Below are 19038 nucleotides of genomic sequence, written 5' to 3'. Positions count from 1 at the left end.
AAAGTATTTTAAGCAGAGGTGAGGTGATTGTCTAGTGCTTTAGCTATTCATTTTCTACATTGGCAGGGGACCAGGGCTCCCTTGACATCTCTTCTAACTGTACAGTTCTATGTATTCACGAAGGCTTTCACGGCCGGGATCTAATGGGGGTTGTATCCCGGCCGTGAAAGCCTTCGTGAATGGTCACTCTTTGTGACCCCATGGGCTAGAGCACGCCAGGCCCTCCTGTCTTCCACTGCCTCCCGGAGTTTGCTCATATTCATGTTGGTAATGGTTGTTGTGGGTTTTTCGGGCTCTTTGGCCGTGTTCTGAAGGTTGTTCTTCCTAATGTTTCGCCAGTCTCTGTGGCTGGCGTCTTCAGAGGACAGAGTGCTGAGAGCTACAGAGTGCTGTCCTCTGAAGATGCCAGCCACAGAGACTGGCAAAACAACCTTCAGAACACGGCCAAAGAGCCCGAAAAACCCACAATAACTATACAGTTCTATGATTCTATGAACTCTTGCTGTGTTTAAAATATGGATTAAATGCTGTGGCTCCAACAGAAGGATGTTGGGAGGCAGGCTGAGTTCATCAGTTTTAAATGCATAGCTGGTGTCAGAAGATGGAACTGCCAGACAGCGGCTGCTGGAGCTCAACTATTGACCAGAGATGATTGTTTGGCACAGACAAAGCTTTGGTACTATGAGAGTTTGTGTTGTGGTTGTCCCTAGAAGAAGGAAGACATTATAGGATGCAGACCTTGGAAATGTTACTTCTTTAAACTATAGCTCCCAGAGTCCATAGCAATAGGGCCACTGGCCAGGAAATCACTGAATGAGCTATGCTCTGCTCCACATACTGAATCCTATTTTTACCAATTATAGTTCTTTATATAGCAGGGCCAAAATCTGCCTCCTGATTCCCCCAAAGTTTTATTTCCCCATTTCCCAAGGATTCTGCAGCTTTTGAAATTTTCAACGTTACATTCTTCCTTCCTGCCAATTTACTGTATTCTAAATTTTTCAATTTCTTTAATAAGAAAGGTGTTTTGAACCTTCTTATGAGGTGGCAGAGAGAGTTCTGTGTTCACACATTTGTCCACTGGTCTGCCGCTCTCCGGCTGTCCAAACATCTTGCTCTGAGCAGGCCTCATGAGAAGACCTATCCCGCAAGGTCTTCCCTTTGACTTGAACTGCAGGGAGTCAGGGAGGCTACTGTATGTACTTCAGTGGTTCTTTGGTGAAAGGCAGGACAGCCTCCTTTCCTCTCTCCTTCCCTTCCTCTCTCTCCCCCCCACCCCTCTCCCTACAGAACACAAAATTTGTAACTATGGTAAATTTCTCCAGCCAAAATAAATTTCACTGCTACTTTAATCTCCTTTGAATTATTCTTCAAAAGTGATTTCTTTTCCATGAGACTGAACATGAACAGTTGCACGAGGAAAATGCTGAGGAAATAATTTTCCACAGCACTGCCAGTTAGGTTTACCCAACGATGTCAATGCGTCATATAGCAGATCTACCATAGGTAGAGTTTCCATATCATGCATGTCACCCTATACATAATATTTCTCAGTGGAGTCAGTTTAAATGCTTTCCTTCAGTCATTCTAGCATTGGCGATTCAAGTGGTAATGTGATGAAAGGTTGAGTGATGCATAATCATAGCATATGCATGCATCATATTCATCTGCCATGTGCTAACAGCCTCCACCTTTTTTCTTGTTAGCGATTCTTGTGCTTTCACATGCTGTTCCATAGGCCTTTAGCAGCCCTCTCCCTGGGGAGTTAATTTGATCTCACTTTCAAAACCTTGTTCTTCTGATTTGCTTTGCCCAGGTTACTAGAACCTTGCTTTTTCTCTGCTACCTGTTCAGATCTTGGAAGGAACGGCTTAGAGGTAACTAATTAATCGTTTATTTCTTTTTCCAGCAACAAACATACAGTTACATTACAATTGTAACAGTGAAGGAGCAGTGTAAACTCACAGAAGGAATTATTAAATGGTGAACAGGCACATGCCATGGTTCAAATGCTGGTTCGTGCTGCTTCCTTGTGTTCTGTTGTGGGTGCTGGGGAACTGATGCAGAAGCAAAGAGTGTCTTTTATATTACAGACCTGTAGTCATTTTCTTTCCAAATTATATCTCCCGCTCTTTGATCCCCCTTTATGAATTCTGGCTGCATCTTATTACACCTAGTGAAGTACCTCAAATACACATGTGCATTGATAAAACTGAGCAAGGTGAGAGACACATGAACAGAAGGGGACATAGGTCATGACAAGCTATGCACGCTGCAGCTTTAGCATGAATTTTTAAAATTCTGCTCATTCAGTTGGAACTCAGTAGGAGTGGACTAATAAGCAGAATAAACCCAGAGGACACCACTAGAATAGAAAGGAGGAAATCTATGTATCTCGAATAACGCCTTGTCTTTTCTCTTTTCATAAAATGTAATTCCTTCATATACAAAATGTCTCATACCCCTCTTTCCAATCCTAAATTCATGCTAATTCAACCATTTAAGAATTATTTGTGATAAATGTGTAACCACTCTTCTGGGAATGGTCAAATCTGCCAATTTTCAAGCCATTACATTTTTCCCTTTTTCTGTACTACTTTTGTTAGATTCCATATCTACATCCATTTGAATTATTTTAAAAAATCAACATAAAATCTGCATATATTTTGTGCATATTTACCCTAAAATGCATTTTCCCTAATGCATCAATTTCCCTCAATACAGTGTATTTTGTGAACATTTCTCCTTATTATGTGCATTACATGCACTGTTGTGTGTATGTTCTGATTTGCAATACCCCATAAATATGCATAGTACCACTTTGGTGCCATGGATAGCATGTTGGAAAAGTACTCAGGGGACCTAGGTTCAAATCCCACTGAAACTCAGGGGGGAGTTTAGCAATGGTACACCATTCTTTGAATGCCTCACATACTTCAAAAATCCTGTTAGAGCTCCTGTAAGCAGTCTGCCATTTGATGGCACATAATGATAACATTTATCATATAACTATGTTCATAGCCTGCCTCTTGATGCAAATTTCTCATTCCTTTGAGGAACATAGGAAGTAAACTCTGTAATAAGTCAGATTGGTGGTCACCTTGCTTAGTGCTGTCAACACGGACTGGCAGCATCTTTCCAGGGCTTTAGGGAGGATTCTTTCCTAACCCTAGCTGGAGATCCTTGGCATTCCCCTGCGGGACTCCCATCCAGCTACTAACAGGTCCAACTATGCTTAACTTCTGAAAGCAGTGGAGTTTGGTTCATGCAGGGTTACGTGGCAGTAGTCCTATGTCATCCTCTCTCTCTCTCTCTCTCTCTCTCTCTCTCTCTCTCTCTCTCTCTCTCTCTCTCACTCTCTCTCTGTGTGTGTGTGTGTGTGTGTGTGTGTGTGTGTGTGTGAGAGAGAGAGAGAGAGATAGAGAGAGAGAGAGAGAGAGAGAGAGAGATCTGGGCATTAAAACAGGACTCTGGCAGGAAGACAATATTGTTGGAGGTAGTCATTTGTTCCAAATGCTACTCTACAGCTGCCATGTAAACAATCATGGGCAAGGAGCAATAGCTGAATGTATAAAGCAAATTGTTTCAGATCTGTTTCCATCTTTAGAAAGGGTTTTTCAGCGGGTGCCAAGAAAATGAATGAAAGAGAGGGAAGGGAGGGAGGGAGCCAGTATGAGAGAGGGAGAAATGTGTCTGTGTGTAATGGTTTGGGGGAGGGGACAATGTTTTGTTTACTACAGTTTTACTTCATTAATATTTTAGTCTCAGGTGCAGAACTCGGAGAGTCTCACCGAAATCGCAGAAGCACTGATTGTGGTGTTTGTGACAGTGCCATGGGGCAGTTGCATTATTTATCCCAAGCTTCACTACCCATCCAGCTTTCGGGGAATATTTTCAGACAGAATCACTAATTAGCACATATGTGGAATCTTCTTCTTCTTAAAAAAAAAGCAGTTGGGATCTCTCCTCATTACTTTTTAATTTTTTTCTATTTGCTGTCAAAAGATGGAAATGCGAAATGATGCTTGGGAAGAATTTTGCATATTAAATGCATAGGATGGAAAGGCAGGGCACCCTGCAGCTGCTTGAGGAGCACCTTGGTCGCTGCTCCTTATCTTCCTTGAGTTTCTCAAGCTATGTCCGGGTTCAAGCCCACAGCTGCCTCAAGGCAGAAGGACCAGATGTAGCAAACAAAGAAGCTCATGTACCTTTAGCAGTGGTTAGGGATGTAAGTCTTGACCTGGTTTGTCGCTATGGGATAAATGAGGCAAGGATTTTTCTCCTTGCCACAGAATGGAGAGGGTTTTCTGTGTGGGTGAGTGGGGTTGCTTGCTTTTGTTTGGTCTGGCCTGGTGTGATTTTGCTCATTTTCCAGTCTGATTTTTATACATTTTTGTTAATTTGCAAAAATTAAAGTAGGCTTAATGCTAGCCTTGTTTCATGGATTATTAAATAGACAGTTCACTTGTAGTAGCATTCAGTGGGTAGCTTGAGTCTTTTTTATCTGTCAGCTTGTCCTTTTGTGTTTCCCATGTCTCTGTGTGTGTCTGTGTGAGTGTGTGTGAGTGAGAGAAAGAGAAAGCACCTCCATGTTTTGCAAGACAAAGGGAGAAGATGCTAATTTTTCACAGAGCCTCTTTGCTTGAATTGCAGAAAATAGAAAAGAAAAAAAGTACTGGGTCTCTCGGTCTCATGCTGGAGGCAAAATTCCCTTATGAGAATTCTTAACAAGGCTGTCTTGACCAATAGTTTAAACAGGGAAGCTTTTTTTCCATCCTGAATTGGGGCAGAGAGGAAGAATTTTCATGTTGTACATCTTTTCTTGGGTCTGAAGCTCCATGAATCCCTTCTCTGCACATGTTTTATAGTTACAGGGCCCTGTTGCTCCGCACTGAAGCTGCTACAATCTTGAATGTGATTTCCCCCTTCCTCTATAGTGCAAATAAAGAAAATAAACATTGTAATGTATTTATTTAATTTCCCCCTTTTTGCCATTTCACTAAGGCTCATAATATTTTTCCCCATCTTTGCTTTGAACATTTGTGTAGCCTAGTGCAAATTATGGCATGTTTGCATGTTTTTAATTTGCTTTGAAAAGAAGAGTGAGGATTGCATTCAACTGCCATTGGAATTACTGGGATTTAAAGTCACAAATTCCATTTCTTAATGGTTGTTGTGGGTTTTTCGGGCTCTTTTGCCGTGTTCTGAAGGTTGTTCTTCCTAACTCTGTGTGTGCTCTGAAGATGCCGGCCACAGAGACTGGTGAAACGTTAGGGAGAACAGCCTTCAGAACACGGCCAAAGAGCCTGAAAACCCCACAACAACCATTAGATCCCGGCTGTGAAAACCTTCACGAATACATCCATTTCTTAAATTTGCCCAAGTATATTTTTCTAATTCACAGTTCTATTGACACACTGGAACAAAGAGGGCTGAATTTTTTTAAAAAGAAAATCTGTTTAATCAGTTTCTTAGTTTCAAAGCTTCATGGGGCAGCACATAGCTTGAAAGCAATGTGGACACATGACTACAGTTATAGTGAGGTAAAGAATTTTGAATAAATTCAGTTTTAATAGAATTCTATTCCAAAATATCTACTGCAGCAAATAAAATGAATACAGTATTTTAATTAAAAGCTAAACAGAACAGGTGATTTTAAAAATCTGTGTTGAAAGTAGTCACTCATAGAGCCAGCTGTATTTCTTTCAGGAGAGAATCCCATAGTGAAGGGGCCACCACTAAGAAGATTATGGAAATACCAGGTTTGGACTACAATTTCTAGAATTCAACAGCTAACCATTCAAAAAAGGTAATGCTTCCAGCCTTCGAACTTGAGTATCCATCAGTTTTATTGAAGCTGATGGAATGTCAGTGATCACAGCTTCTAAACGCGACCTTAAAACACAACCAGGTTGACTGTACGAGGTGCTTCAAATAAGGTGGTTCAAAGTCATTATGGTTTTTCAAACCTAAACCACTACTTTCTATTGAGCGTGAAAATGTACTGGGAACCAAGCAGGCTGAATATTGGTGTAATAAGGTCTAATTGTCTTTCTCAGATGATCATTTGAATTGCCTCATTCTGTCCCAAGGAGTGAGGTTCAAAGCCAGCCCTGAACAAAATGCATTGTAGTAGTCCAGCATGGATGTAAGCAGTGCATGCAAAACTAAAGCCAGGTGCACTTTCCCTAAACAAGGTTACAGCTGGCTTACCAGTTGGAATTGATCAATGGCGCTCTAGTAGATGACTGTTCTTTTTATTTCCCCAGATAGCAATGAATCTAGAAAGCTCTCCCAGATACAAACTTGGTTCTTTAAGGGGATTATGGCCTTGGAATCTTTCTATGCTCATCACCAGAATTCCCCACCCAGACTCTTTTTGTCTTAAGCTTCAGGTCCTTTGCTGTGATCTATCCTCCAGGTCAACTCCGGGAGGCGGTGGAAGATAGGAGGGCCTGGCGTGCTCTGGTCCATGGGGTCACAAAGAGTCGGACATGACTAAACGACTGAACAAACAAACAATCCTCCAGCTGCTGCCAAGACTCAGACGTTCCACATCCTCTCTGGGATTAGAGTGTAGAAAACAGAGGTAAGAACTGTATGTCATTCACACATTACTGACATAGCTGAAACCACTAGATGGTTGGGCCCAGGGCTATGATATAGATGTTAGAAAGCTGGCAAGTTAGGGGGATGTACATTTCTGCAACCCCAGAAGAGAAAGGCCACAGGATAGAACAGATTGCTTCCAACGTCACCTTCTGAGTTGAACCAATTGAATAGGACTGGTGGCAACATAACATTTCACCTTCCACATCTGACCTCACCAGGTCATGCCACAACATGCCATTGTGAATAAAAAGAGATACTATGGTCAGTGGTACTGAAGGCTGCTGGGCCTTCAGTACAGGGCAACTATATGAGTAAAGTATGAGTGGGGATCCTTTCCTTTTTAAAATTGGAGGTCGTACTTGATGGTAATCATTTGGGGGCCACATCTCAGTGAAAGTGGGGAACAAAGCCCCAAGTAGCTGCAGTTTGTGATACTGTATATCACTCTCACCCCAACCAGCCTCTTGTTACCTTGTTTTTTTCATATTGTGTGCATTTAGGACTGCACACAACTAAGCCATGAGCTGCAACTTTCTCATTTCTGGTGTGAAGGATTCACCAGATCAAAGAAGCAATTTTCACATTCTACGAACTGGAGAAACCTGTCTGGTGGTCTGATATATTTGTTTCCCAGCTTGCATGAATTGATTTGAGAGAGGTGGTATATAGAAGTGTCAAAAGAAAAACACAATAAGATGTCCTAATTACAAGAGAAGTCAGAATGGGTAGGGGGCTTATTGGTTCCTCAGCTGGAACTGAGTTGGCATCAGCAAACATTACTGGCCAATGTTTCTTCCTGTGTGCGTGGCAGTTGTCTTTTCTTCCTTTCAAAATATCCCACAATGCCTCTGCATCAGATTATTAGGGGAAATCTTAGAGTAAGTTATATAATCTTAGAACTCTAGCGCCCGAAGGGTCCCTATGGAAAATGGAGTCCAGCCCCTGTCAAGGAGGCATGGTGGGGAACTGGACTCCCAATCTCTAGCTCTGGAGCCAGATACATAAACCACCGAGCCATCCACAGTATCTTGGCCATGGAAGTGGCATGGCAGCTTCTGAGGTGTAGCCACCCACCTGCCCTCTCTTGCCAGAGCTTGGGAAAGTCGCTCTTTTGTGGGGGTACTTCAATATCCAGAAATCCCACATCAATATGGCCACTAGCCATAAAAGCTAGGTGACGAGAAAGGGGGTGGACTATCTGGGAACTTGGAGCTATTCTATTCTGTGGGTCTCTGTACATCTACTCCATAGCACAAGGAATTTTACCAGAAATTCAGACCCCTGCAACATGAGGCGGAAGAGACCCCAGGCATCAATGGACCCAACCCCTTGCCAAAGCAGGATGCCACGTAATTCTGGCAATGAAAACAGATGTATCTATAATTTAGAAACATTGCTTTTCAGACGATAATTCCCCCACACTGATCACACCGACGGGGGATTTCGGGGAGCTGCAGTCTAAGCAAACCCTTTCCCAGGCTCTGGATACAGCTGTGACTAGAGCCCTACTCAGTTGTTATTGAAGCAGGTGCACTTACCACATGCAGAGGGAAGACCCACAGCTCCACTCCCACTGTTCCTGGTTCTCCTACACGTGGAGGGTGATGTGTCTGAAGAACAGAGCTTCCACTATCCATGGGAGCATCTCAGACTGATATTCCAGGGTCATGATTCACATGAAAAGCCCCCACAGATAGTGTGGATTCTCTTCAGTTCCATTGCCCTCCATATTGTAACAGAGTGCTGTCACTGGAAACAGAGGGAATGCGATTGTAGTGCTCACCTATGGCATGGCCAGTATACCTGCTTCAGTTACATCTTAGCAATGAGGTCTGGACTGGATTAAGTCTTCTTTGATAGAACAGGGCTAATGTGTCATTCAAGGATGCCTATCTTTAGAAGGAGGTGTCTTACATTATTACCAGAAATTAAATCCATCATTTTGAGCACATTATCATAGTGTTTTCAGTCTGCTTTAGCTTTCTTTTACTCATTCCAAGCTTCTACTAGGCCCAAATCACTCAATTTCTTTTAGTCGTGTAGCATCTGCTCTGGGGCATGTTTAATTATGTGGTGTGTCTGTGTATCAGATTCACCTAGGTTACTTGAGAATTGCTTTACAGAAGTGTTAAAATTACAGACATTGTAGATTCACCTTAGCATTAGAGAAGGGCAAAGGAGAACCTGCCTGCCTGCTATTTCACACCTCAAATCGCTTGTTTCATATGCCGATCAAACTGAAGGCTGTGCTGTATATTTCCTGTTCCTGGTGTTTTGCCAAACCTAGTATTTTCAGCAAGAAGGAGTTATGCAAGAAAATGAGCTAAGTATTTCTTAACTTAATTTAAAGGCAAGGAGGGGTGATATCTCTGACAGACCACTAAAAAAAAAAAAACCCCACCCACAAACAAAACCAAATTTTATCTCAGTTTCTCTGCTGGGAGGTTTGCCACATTTCTCTGTCCCCAGCTGAAGAAAAAGAACTTTTGTTTCATTGTAAGCCAGTGGATGGAACACTGAATGGCTGGCAGCCTTTTAGTGGATGAGTTTGGGACAATTCAGTCAACATTGCCAGAGGGGAAACTTAAAACCAACTATCCTGTCTTGACTTTGCAGTCCTCATCTTGAAATTGGCATAAGCATCTAACTATGATTTTTGGAATTCCTGAATATGTCCTGAGCTATTCACAAAGAAGTAGTGCTGAGCCTGATGAAGGTCCATAGGATCCAAAAGCTAGAATTTGTTTGTAATTGTTTTAGTGATCCAATAAAGGCAACACCTCTCCTTTTAATCTTAATAATAATAATCTTAGAACTGCAGAACTGGAAGAGATCCCCGTGGATCATTGAGCCCAGTCCTGTCAAGGAGGCACAGTGGGGAATCAAACTCCCAACCTCTGGGTCTGCAGCCAGAGATTAAAAAAACCACTGAGCTATGTACGTAGCAATTCTTTGGATTCTATATAGGGACCACATGGTTTTTTTCCCTTTTGTCTAACTAGATATATGTCTTTTGAAGCTAGCTTTCACTGGTATCTCCTATTTTTGCAAGGGCAGCTGCCTATTTATTTCTCTAGATTATAACAGCCTCATATATTCCAGACAAAATCCAGTGGAATGGACTCCATAATCCATTTTTTCCCCACGGGGGACAGAGCAGGACATCTGTTACACAGTGTGTCAAATAGCCAAGAGCAAGAAGAGAGATTGGGGGAAAAGCCAGAGGGTACATGCATTTCATCCCACTGTGCCATTTGATGCAAGGCAGGGAGTGGAGCACCAGCATCACAGTTTGTGAGCCTTCTTGTTCTACAGTCTCAAGCAACACTTGGCCTAAAGAGGAAAATGAAGCTTGTGCTCCAGAGAGGTTGGTAAATCCTCACCCCCCCCCGGCCCAAATTTCATGTGGGAAGTAAGTAAGGCAGCATCTTGTAGGCATCCTTCAGACTCCAGAGGCCATGGTAACGTGCTTTGAATAGAGGTCTTGGAACAGCATCTAGTGTGGCTGAGAAGGCCAATTCGAGAGTGATAATCCCTTCCACACTGAAGACAAATACAATCTGTCCCCTGTCCAGCTCCCTGATTTTGCTGGTTTCGGGATTGCCTCTTTGCCTTGGCCTGCTGGACAAGTGCCTCTTCAAAATGGGAGAGGCCATGATGCACCACCTGCCTCCAGGCTGAGTGCTTAGATGTCAAGGTTTCCCATCTGTTGAGGTCCATTCCTAAAGCCATCAGATCCCACTTGCAGATAGTATTGCAGCTGTGGTCTCCCTCTGGGGCGGTTTCCCTGCACTAATTCTCCATGCAGGAGATCTTTTGGATCATAGCAACAAACTGCATTCTGCATTCTTTAAAATAATGATAACTATGTTAATGATAACTAATATTTGTATTTTTGTCTGTACTTTCCTATGAAATACGCACATTTTTCATATATTCTTTCACAGGACTTTTTTTTGAAAATTCAGAGAAGTCTGAATTTCAAAAGAATAACTGAGTTTCAGGTCACATACCAGTTTACAGTTCAAAAGTGCAAATACAGATAAATTCACATGAACACAACAAGAATTACTTCTTAGTAAATGTGTTTAAGTTTGCATTGTTCAATGGAACTTCCCTCCCAAGTAAATGTTTATAGGATTGTAGCTGAAGACATTGTTAAGTGATTCCCCCCTCCTTCTTTAGTCAACTTTTAAGCTAAATATAATGGAAAAGCAGCCTTAGATGATTAATTGTGATGTTTCCCAAAGATCCATTGCTACATTTCAATTAACAGTTCTTTAATTATGGAGACTCATTAGTTGCCTAGAGTTTTCTAGTAGGCACCAACTGACATGAGACCCCTGTAAACTCAAGTCTCCTTTCCCTTAGGGCAAACATGACTAGTTTAATTTGCCTGAGGGCTTTTGACTGTAAAATCCCAACCAGATTTATGCAAGAAAAGCAGAGGAACAGTGGTAATATCCCAGAGTGAGGCAGATGTTTCTTCTCCATTGCAGATCTTCATATTCCCAGAAAAAGTGTTTTGAATTTTAATATTTTCGTTAGGTGTGGATCTGAAAATTGGGATGCCGACTCAGTAGAGCAACCCACACTGACTGGAGGAAAAGAACATCTCTGAAGTTTATGTATTATTTCAGGGCCAGTTCACTGTGTTTTACCGCCAGAAACACAGCATACAGTGGTGCCTCGCTAGACAGTTACCCCGCATGACAGTTGTTTCGCTAGACATTGGCTTTTTGCGATGGCTATAGCGATTCATAAAACAGTGATTCCTATGGGGGGGATTTTCACTGCACAACATTTGGTCCCTGCTTTGCAAACCGATTTTTGCTAGATGACAATTTTGACAGCTCCCTCCGCACTTGCAAACAGGTGTTTTCAGGACCTAAGCTTCGCAAGACAGTGATTTAAACAACTGATTGGCGGTTCGCAAAGTGGCTTTCCTATGGCCGATCTTTGCTAGACAACGACGATTCTTCCCCATTGGAACGCATTAAGCAGGTTTCACTGCATTACAATGGGGAAATGCTTTTCGCTAGACAATGATTTTGCTAAACAGTGATTTCAGTGGAATGGATTATCATCGTCTAGTGAGGCACCACTGTACTTCCTCTCAAAATCAAGGAAGATGTCAGGTTATTTTGTCACCTGTGGCAGAAAAGCTCACTAGCGTATCTTCCAGTGGCACGTGATCATAATAAATTAAACAACAACCACTTTACTGCCCTTTCACGATGCCCACAAAGGTGCAGCCTGAGGTGGCCAGGTTACTCTGTCAATGGAAGGGCTTGTGACTCTTTTCAGCAACACAAAATTTAGACCCCTGCCTTGCTAAAAATCATGAGAAAGAACTTTAAAGAGCCTTAAGTTTGCTTTGCTGAGGCCACTGTGCCCGAGGCAGGAGTAAATGTCTTCAGTCGGTTATAAAATAGAAAATGTGGCTTCAAAAAGGCACTGTGATGTGCTATATATTATACAGATTTAAAGATCTGTTGCAGAGCATTCAGTAGTCATGTTAAAATGTATCTGCATGTTCCCTGAAATATGCACACAAACAATGTAATTTTATTTACATCTGAGTTCTTAAAGTGTCTCTCAAAAAGTGTCATGTGTGGAAGACCTCAGAAATCCAAACTAAACATGAAAGCTTTAGAGAATATATCCACTTCAGTGTAGAAAGACACATAAACATATTTCTTTGTTTTTATTGCCCAGGACAACCCTCCTGAACTCTGTTTCCTCATCATCACCTGTCCTTGCAAACCTCCAAGTGATGGATGGGTAAGTCTTGCAAAGGGGAAGCCTCCTTTACCTTAGGAAGATATTAGGCATTCATAGCAGCAGACTGGAGTGGCATAGCAATGAGCTTGTGTCTACTGAAAGAAAATACTTTGCAAGCCACCACACTAGAAATACCCATTTTTCCTCTGCTTTCAGAAGTTAAGCAGATTCAAGCCTGATTGTACAAGAGACCAGCTGCCCAAGGATTTCTAGAGAGGACTAGGAAAGAATCCTGCCCCAGATCCTGGTGATTTGCTGCTAGTGAAGTTTAGCAATAATGGGCTAAATGAACCAATTTTTAAAACTCGGTGTAAAGCAGCTTCTTAGATTCCTAATAATTAAAACACTAAACTTTGCATTTAGTTATTTCTTGTTATTTATCCAGGAATAGGTCAGAAGAGAAATCACTTTGTTTGGTTTATAATAAGTCCACAACTGTCGCAGATTATGGAGTGCCTGACAAAGGACAACAAACACCGATCTTTGGAAAAGAAGGAGGAAGGAAAACCTAAGTCATAAGACTTGTTGAAATCAACAAGTAATTACTTAGGGAAAAGAATAAGAGGAACAGAAGATGCTTGGTTGTCTATCACACCCATCCCTTGTTCCAGTTATTCACACTCATTGATGCACCACTTTCAACATGACCAATGTAAGCTGTCTGTGTTTTGATCTCTACCTAATCAGAATTCTCAGTCGCACACGGATCTTACTCAAGCAAAGAAGGCTGCAAGGAAGATTAACCTGGCCACACAGGTTAGCCATCCAATTCAGGGAGGACTTCAGTGACAGGTGACTGGGACATGAGGATGGCTTGTCCCTGCATTTCCTATACATAATTCATATTGGCGGTGGAACTTTTAAAAAAGGTCTGTGCCTCCTGATCATTATGGAAGTTCGATTGTTTTCCCGAGTCATGTATTCTAGGGACTGAATCGTGATGTAAATGGGCATAGTGGCACTCTACCTGTCCCATGTTATTTGCAAGTCTTTGTTTTGGATTAAGATGTGAACCCCCTTCCCCATCAGTCATATCCCTCATTAAAAAAACGCATTTGTGTTATAAAGTGCTGTGGGTCCTGCAAGAAAGGAAGGCAGGCTACAAATAAATTTAACCAAAGAACTAGTAAAGTAACTAATTAGTTAATTATCGGTTTGTGGAGTTCAAGGTCACCCAGTGCATTTCATGGCTCAGTGGGGACTATGTATGAAAAGAATACTGGCTAATTTTTTTTGTTCTCATGAGTTTAGGTGGTCTTAGAAGAACCAAATGCTTTGATGAGGAATTTTAAAGCGCCATAAGATTCCTCACTGATTTGCAGAATTCATGATATTTTAGCAGTTGTGTGAATTATGCAATTTCTGGAGGGGGAAGGAACAGAAAATTTTAGGCAAGAACTGTAATTCTTTACCATTTTTGCCAATGAACTGCTTTAGTTCCTTACCGTCTTGAGTGAGAACAAGACAAGTGAAGATTTGCATCACTAGTGGATCTCCCAGATCCCAGTCTATTCTAACGATGGGAACCATTTACTGTAATTATGATCAAGTTGAAGATTCCTTGGTTTTCTTCACAAACTTTTCTTCATAGTTCTTATAATTTGTTCCCTGCTCCCACTGGATTAGATATCTCTCCTTTTCTTCATGTGCCTCAACACTGAAGAAATAGTGCTTTAAGGCCTCCCATGATCTTTAATCACTAGGAACCTCATTTTACTACTGCTAAGCTTTCCATTGGTCAAGAGATGGCTTTGCAACAGTTCAAGCCAACAATAAACAGCTGTGCTTATAAATATTTAGTAGGTCTGTCTTACTGCAGAAAACTTTGTACTCAAAATAGAGGACATAATTTTGGCCACAGGGTCTCAATCTTGCTCTCTCTCTCTCTCTCTCTCTCTCTCTCTCTCCAATTTCAGTGTATCATGTTTAGGAACAAAGAGTGTGCAATTGCTTGTGATGCTGAATATTTGAAATCTCTAAGGAGATCACTGACTGACAGGTGTTTTTATTTATTATTGATTATTTCATGTGCTTCGCTTAGCTGCTGTTCTAATTCCCATGGAGGAGTCGATGCAGGCTCTGCTGCTATCAGTGCAAATTGTTGATAAGTAAACTTTGAGCCTCATGAATGTTCTCCTCAAGAATAAAAAAATTCTGTAGTCAGTCGTTACTAATCCACCAAATGTAGACTGGAACACCGAGTTGTACCCAGACGAATTTGTACCTAAACGAGACCCATTGCAATAAGTGAGACAACATAATCACAAGAGTTTGACTGATTTCAAGGTGTCTGCTCTAAACATGACTCAATATAGATCCAAAGCATGAATCAGATATCTGGAAAATATTTTTCTAAGGATGGGTGGGAAATGTGGGTGGGACATCAAATGCAGCAGGACATTTTGTTCAAGCTTGAGGCAAACACTGCCCAACCCTGTAGCCCTACTCCGGCATTGTGTTTTAGGGTTCAGTGCGTATTTGGAGAGGGCTGTGTGCTGGTCCAATCTATTTTTGTCACTTTGCTCACATGAGAAATGATTACCAGAATCCAGTTGAAAAATTATGCCAGCATAACTGTAAAGTCATTCTGGTGGCACTGACTTTCAGTAATTAAAAACTTTCCCTGCCCATCCCATGGTGCCCACAAGTTCCCAATGATTAAAAGGAGAACTTGGGACCCAAAGGGACCCTTAAGGAGGGAGAGATGTTTAACTTCTAAAATATGTCCCAGCTGATGACAACATCACCCTTCTATCAGGCTATTATTCAGAGGAGGGGCAGCAGGATCTGTTCTTGATCGTCCCAAAGTGCAGGACATGCAACAATGGGCTCAACTCACAGGAAGCCAGATTTCAGTTGAATATCAGGAAAAAATTCCAAACTGTTAGAGCAGTACAGCAATGGAATGATTTACCTTGAGAGGTGGTGAGTCTTCCAACACTGGACGCATTCAAGAAAAATTTAGAAAACCACCTACTAAAAATTTTGATTTGTATTCCTGCATTAAGCAAGGGTTTGGACTCGATGGCCTTATAGGTCCCTTCCAACTTCATGATTCTATGATCGCAGAATACATATAAACATTATTTCACTTATTGTAGCGCAGTCCTCTGAGCCAGCAGTATTGGCATGTAAACAGATGGGGTCAAGGGAAGAATCAGAAATGGGGATTTTTCTGACTTTTGTTTTTGTGATGGGCAGAAAGATCCCCTGGGGCCTTCCTGCCACTCTTTTCCAACAATCGCTGTGGAACTTCATTTGAGAATCTCAGTGTGGATAGCTTTGGTACCATCTTTAATGTTCAAGAACGCATTTCTACTTTTATGAGAAAATGCCTGTGAGGCACACTTAAACCTCTGCCTTCACAATCTGCATTCTCAGGAGAGACATTCAGTGTAACGCAGCTACCTCCAAAACCACAAGAGAATGTTGGAAATAAAAAAATGCATAGTAGTGACAATAAAGAGAAGAGCATATGTGATTTAACTGAATTTGTCTGGAGTCCAATTAAGCGATAAGACACTATAGGGCGTGTCATATTACTAAGTCATTAATGCAAGCCCCTGGAGTGCCGTGAAGCAGAAGGCCAAAAAGAAGTGCCTTAATGGCCCAGAAATGCATGCCTCGTCATGTCCCATTGTATTACATCAGGGACTGTTCATCCTTCAAAACAAAAGCCAGTGCAAAAGTATATAAGCTAATGCTGAGAACTTATAATAGTCTTGCCTACCGTCCAACAGAACATCTAATAAACTGGGCAAAGGAAGGAAACAACAACTGCTGTGACCCCTTGAGGATAAATTTGGAAACCATTCCCACCACTGTGGTTGGCTATCAGCTCTGGTGCTACTCAGGTGGCTCCTCCAGGACTATGATCCACAGAAGACAAAGTCAGCTGTAGAAGATTGGTCCTTGTTCTTTAAGAAGAGAAATGAACATGCAGCAAAGATCAATGCTGGGACTCTGCTATTCACAAGATACAGGGCAGGTGATTCTGGAAGATGTTGCTAGTGAAGAGGTGAGGTGGAAGAGGGTTGTCCTCCAAGCACTATCCTCCAAGCCACTGGAACTACATCATACCTAAGACCAATTAAGGATCATCTCCTACCTTCACTGGACCTTTCTAACCAACAAAAGGAAGTGGGGAATTTGAAGACATTTCTTGGAGTCAAACATTCTTTGATTGTGCTTATTTGTTTTATTTATTTATTTATTTATTTAAATTATCTATATGCTGCCTTGTTCCTCATAGGGAATCCAAGCTGGTTTACAACAATAGATTAATAAACACTATTTAAAGATCATAGTTAGAAAAACAACTAAACACATATTAAGATGCTTTAGTGCTTTATCATTAATGGTCCTATGTAACATCCACTGAGCCAGAAGTCCTACCAGCATATAACATGGGATTGTGTCACCTGTGAAAGTGAAGGCCTGGACATCTTTATAGAGATTATCACCTTCATAACAGCAACCTTTGTAGAAGTGATGTATATCCCCTGTTATTGTTCCTCCTTCTCCTTGTCATCTTCTTCTTTTTTATAATTAAAAAAACCAAACATCAGCATCCAGGCTGAAATGCACTTTGAAAACAGGCCTGCTCTGCTGATGTAGCGTTCCCAAGGAAAGAGAAAACATGGCTGCCTCTGTGGGCCTATTGCATAAAGTCATGGCCAGGGCATTTATATTATTGTCATGTGCTGTCAAGTTACCCCCGACTTATGGTGACCCCATGAATGAGCAACCTTTAAAAACGTCCTGTCCTTAACAGCCCTGCTCAGTTCTTGCAAACTCAAGCCTGTAGCTTCTTTTCAGGAGTCAATCCATCTTGGGATTTGGTCTTTCTCTTTTTCTGCTGACCTCTGGCTACTGGGTGCTCAGCTCACTCAATACGAGTTGTTATACTACATAAATTAAGAAGGAGGAAGAGGAAGAACAGGAGAAGAGGACATGTTAAATGCCTTCAGATACTCCTAGCTGATCAAATGTCACATCTTTCACTCCCACTAGGAAATCAGTCCCTTCTGTAGTGCCACCCATCTTATAAACATCATCCTTCTCTACCGAATCTTCCCCAGTACCTAGTCTGTTATCTTCTTCAGCACCAAGCAAGCTGTTTGTTTTGTTTTATTCTCCTGGGCTTTGCTGCACTGTTTGTATCACATTGATTTCATTTTCTCAGTTTTCATATTTTATAGTAAATCAACATTGGAGCTGTTTTGCTGAAGGGTAATAGAGTATATTAAACAGTGCAAAATGAAAAAAAAATACTTGGAAATTTCACATGGATGCTTGAAGCATGTGCTGCACATTCCAATAGGAAATGACCCTGATCTGCTCCTCTCAGGATAATTAACCTGCAGATGATAAGTTAGCCTTCCACCAGAATAACAGTGCTGTAGTTCTTCAAATGTTCTCAACTATCTAAATATTCTGCATGGTACTGGTTATATCCTTTAGCTTAAATATGGGAAAGTAAACCATTTGAATATTTATTTTGTGAGGAAATATCAATTTATTTACATATGTAAGCATATTTCTTTTCTTTTTTAAAAAAGTTGCACATTAATGCAGAAAAAGAACTGAAGTATCAGTGCAAGCTGTTGGAGTTTTTAGAAACCTTGCATGCTGCCTTTAAGTAGTTTTGGCTGGGAGTCACCTTTCTGGGCTAGGGTGACTTTCAGTTTACCCAGCACTAATCAATGGTTTCTTCCCTGCCTCTGAATTAAAAAAAACGGCCCCATTTTTTTGCTCTGTGTTCCTTTTTTCCCTCTCTAGAGTCTGCTGAAGTCTGTTCACTTCTCCTCCTCTTTCCTCCAATAGGCAAGAGGGAGAAGGAGCAAAATCTCTTTAGTTGGTGTTGAACAGCGCCGTCTACGTTGGCTTGGGCATGTCGTGAGAATGGCTGATGGTGATTCCAAAGGATCGCCTGTATGGAGAATTAGTGCAGGGAAATCGCCCCAGAGGGAGACCTCAGCTGCGATACAAGGATATCTGCAAGCGGGATCTGAAGGCCTTAGGAATGGATGTCAACAGATGGGAAACCTTGATGTCTGAGCATTCAGCCTGGAGGCAGGCGGTAGATCATGGCCTCTGCCAATTTGAAGAGACACTTGCACAGCAGGCCGAGGCAAAGAGGCAGTCCCGAAACATGCAAAACCAGGAAGCTGGACATGGGACAGATTGTATTTCTCTTTAATGTGGAAGAGATTGTCACTCTCGAATTGGCCTTCTCAGCCACACTAGATGCTGTTCCAAAACCTCCATATAGAGCACGCTACCATAATCTCTCGAGACTGAAGGATGCCTACTACTACTGCCTACTACTGGTGCTGGAAGCCATGTCTGAAGGACAAATTTACTATTAACCTTTTTCTTTCTCAAAACAAGATTTCCTTAGAGATATATGCCTTGGTAATCAGACTTGCTGATTAAGGCAATATTTACTTTCCAAAGACCAATCACAAAACAAAACATGCTAAATGAAAGATTGACAGATTGGAAGAATAATGTGCTATGATAAATCGATGCATTCCATCACTTGTGAAAGCAACCTTTCTCAACAAGTGTTAAGTATATCTTCAAGTTTGTTCCTGAGATCTGAATATTAGGATAATCACTTGCTGGGAAGGACCAGCT

At 41.6% G+C, this 19038-nt stretch overlaps 1 long non-coding RNA gene across 1 annotated transcript in view; it reads left to right on the top strand.

Annotated features, from left to right (window-relative positions):
• Positions 1-17667, top strand: part of LOC144589275 (uncharacterized) — a 40878-nt gene extending 23211 nt beyond the window's left edge. Inside the window, exons 2-4 of the long non-coding RNA XR_013545316.1 lie at positions 5710-5809; positions 6422-6589; positions 12331-17667. This is a non-coding gene — a long non-coding RNA (uncharacterized LOC144589275). The remainder of the gene's footprint in view (positions 1-5709; positions 5810-6421; positions 6590-12330) is intronic.
• The last annotated feature ends 1371 nt before the right edge of the window (positions 17668-19038 follow it).

This window comes from Pogona vitticeps, chromosome 4 (genome assembly GCF_051106095.1).
Source record: "Pogona vitticeps strain Pit_001003342236 chromosome 4, PviZW2.1, whole genome shotgun sequence".
NCBI lineage: Eukaryota > Metazoa > Chordata > Lepidosauria > Squamata > Agamidae > Pogona > Pogona vitticeps.
Note: the sequence above shows the minus strand (reverse complement) of the source record. Positions and strands in the feature narration are given on the sequence as shown.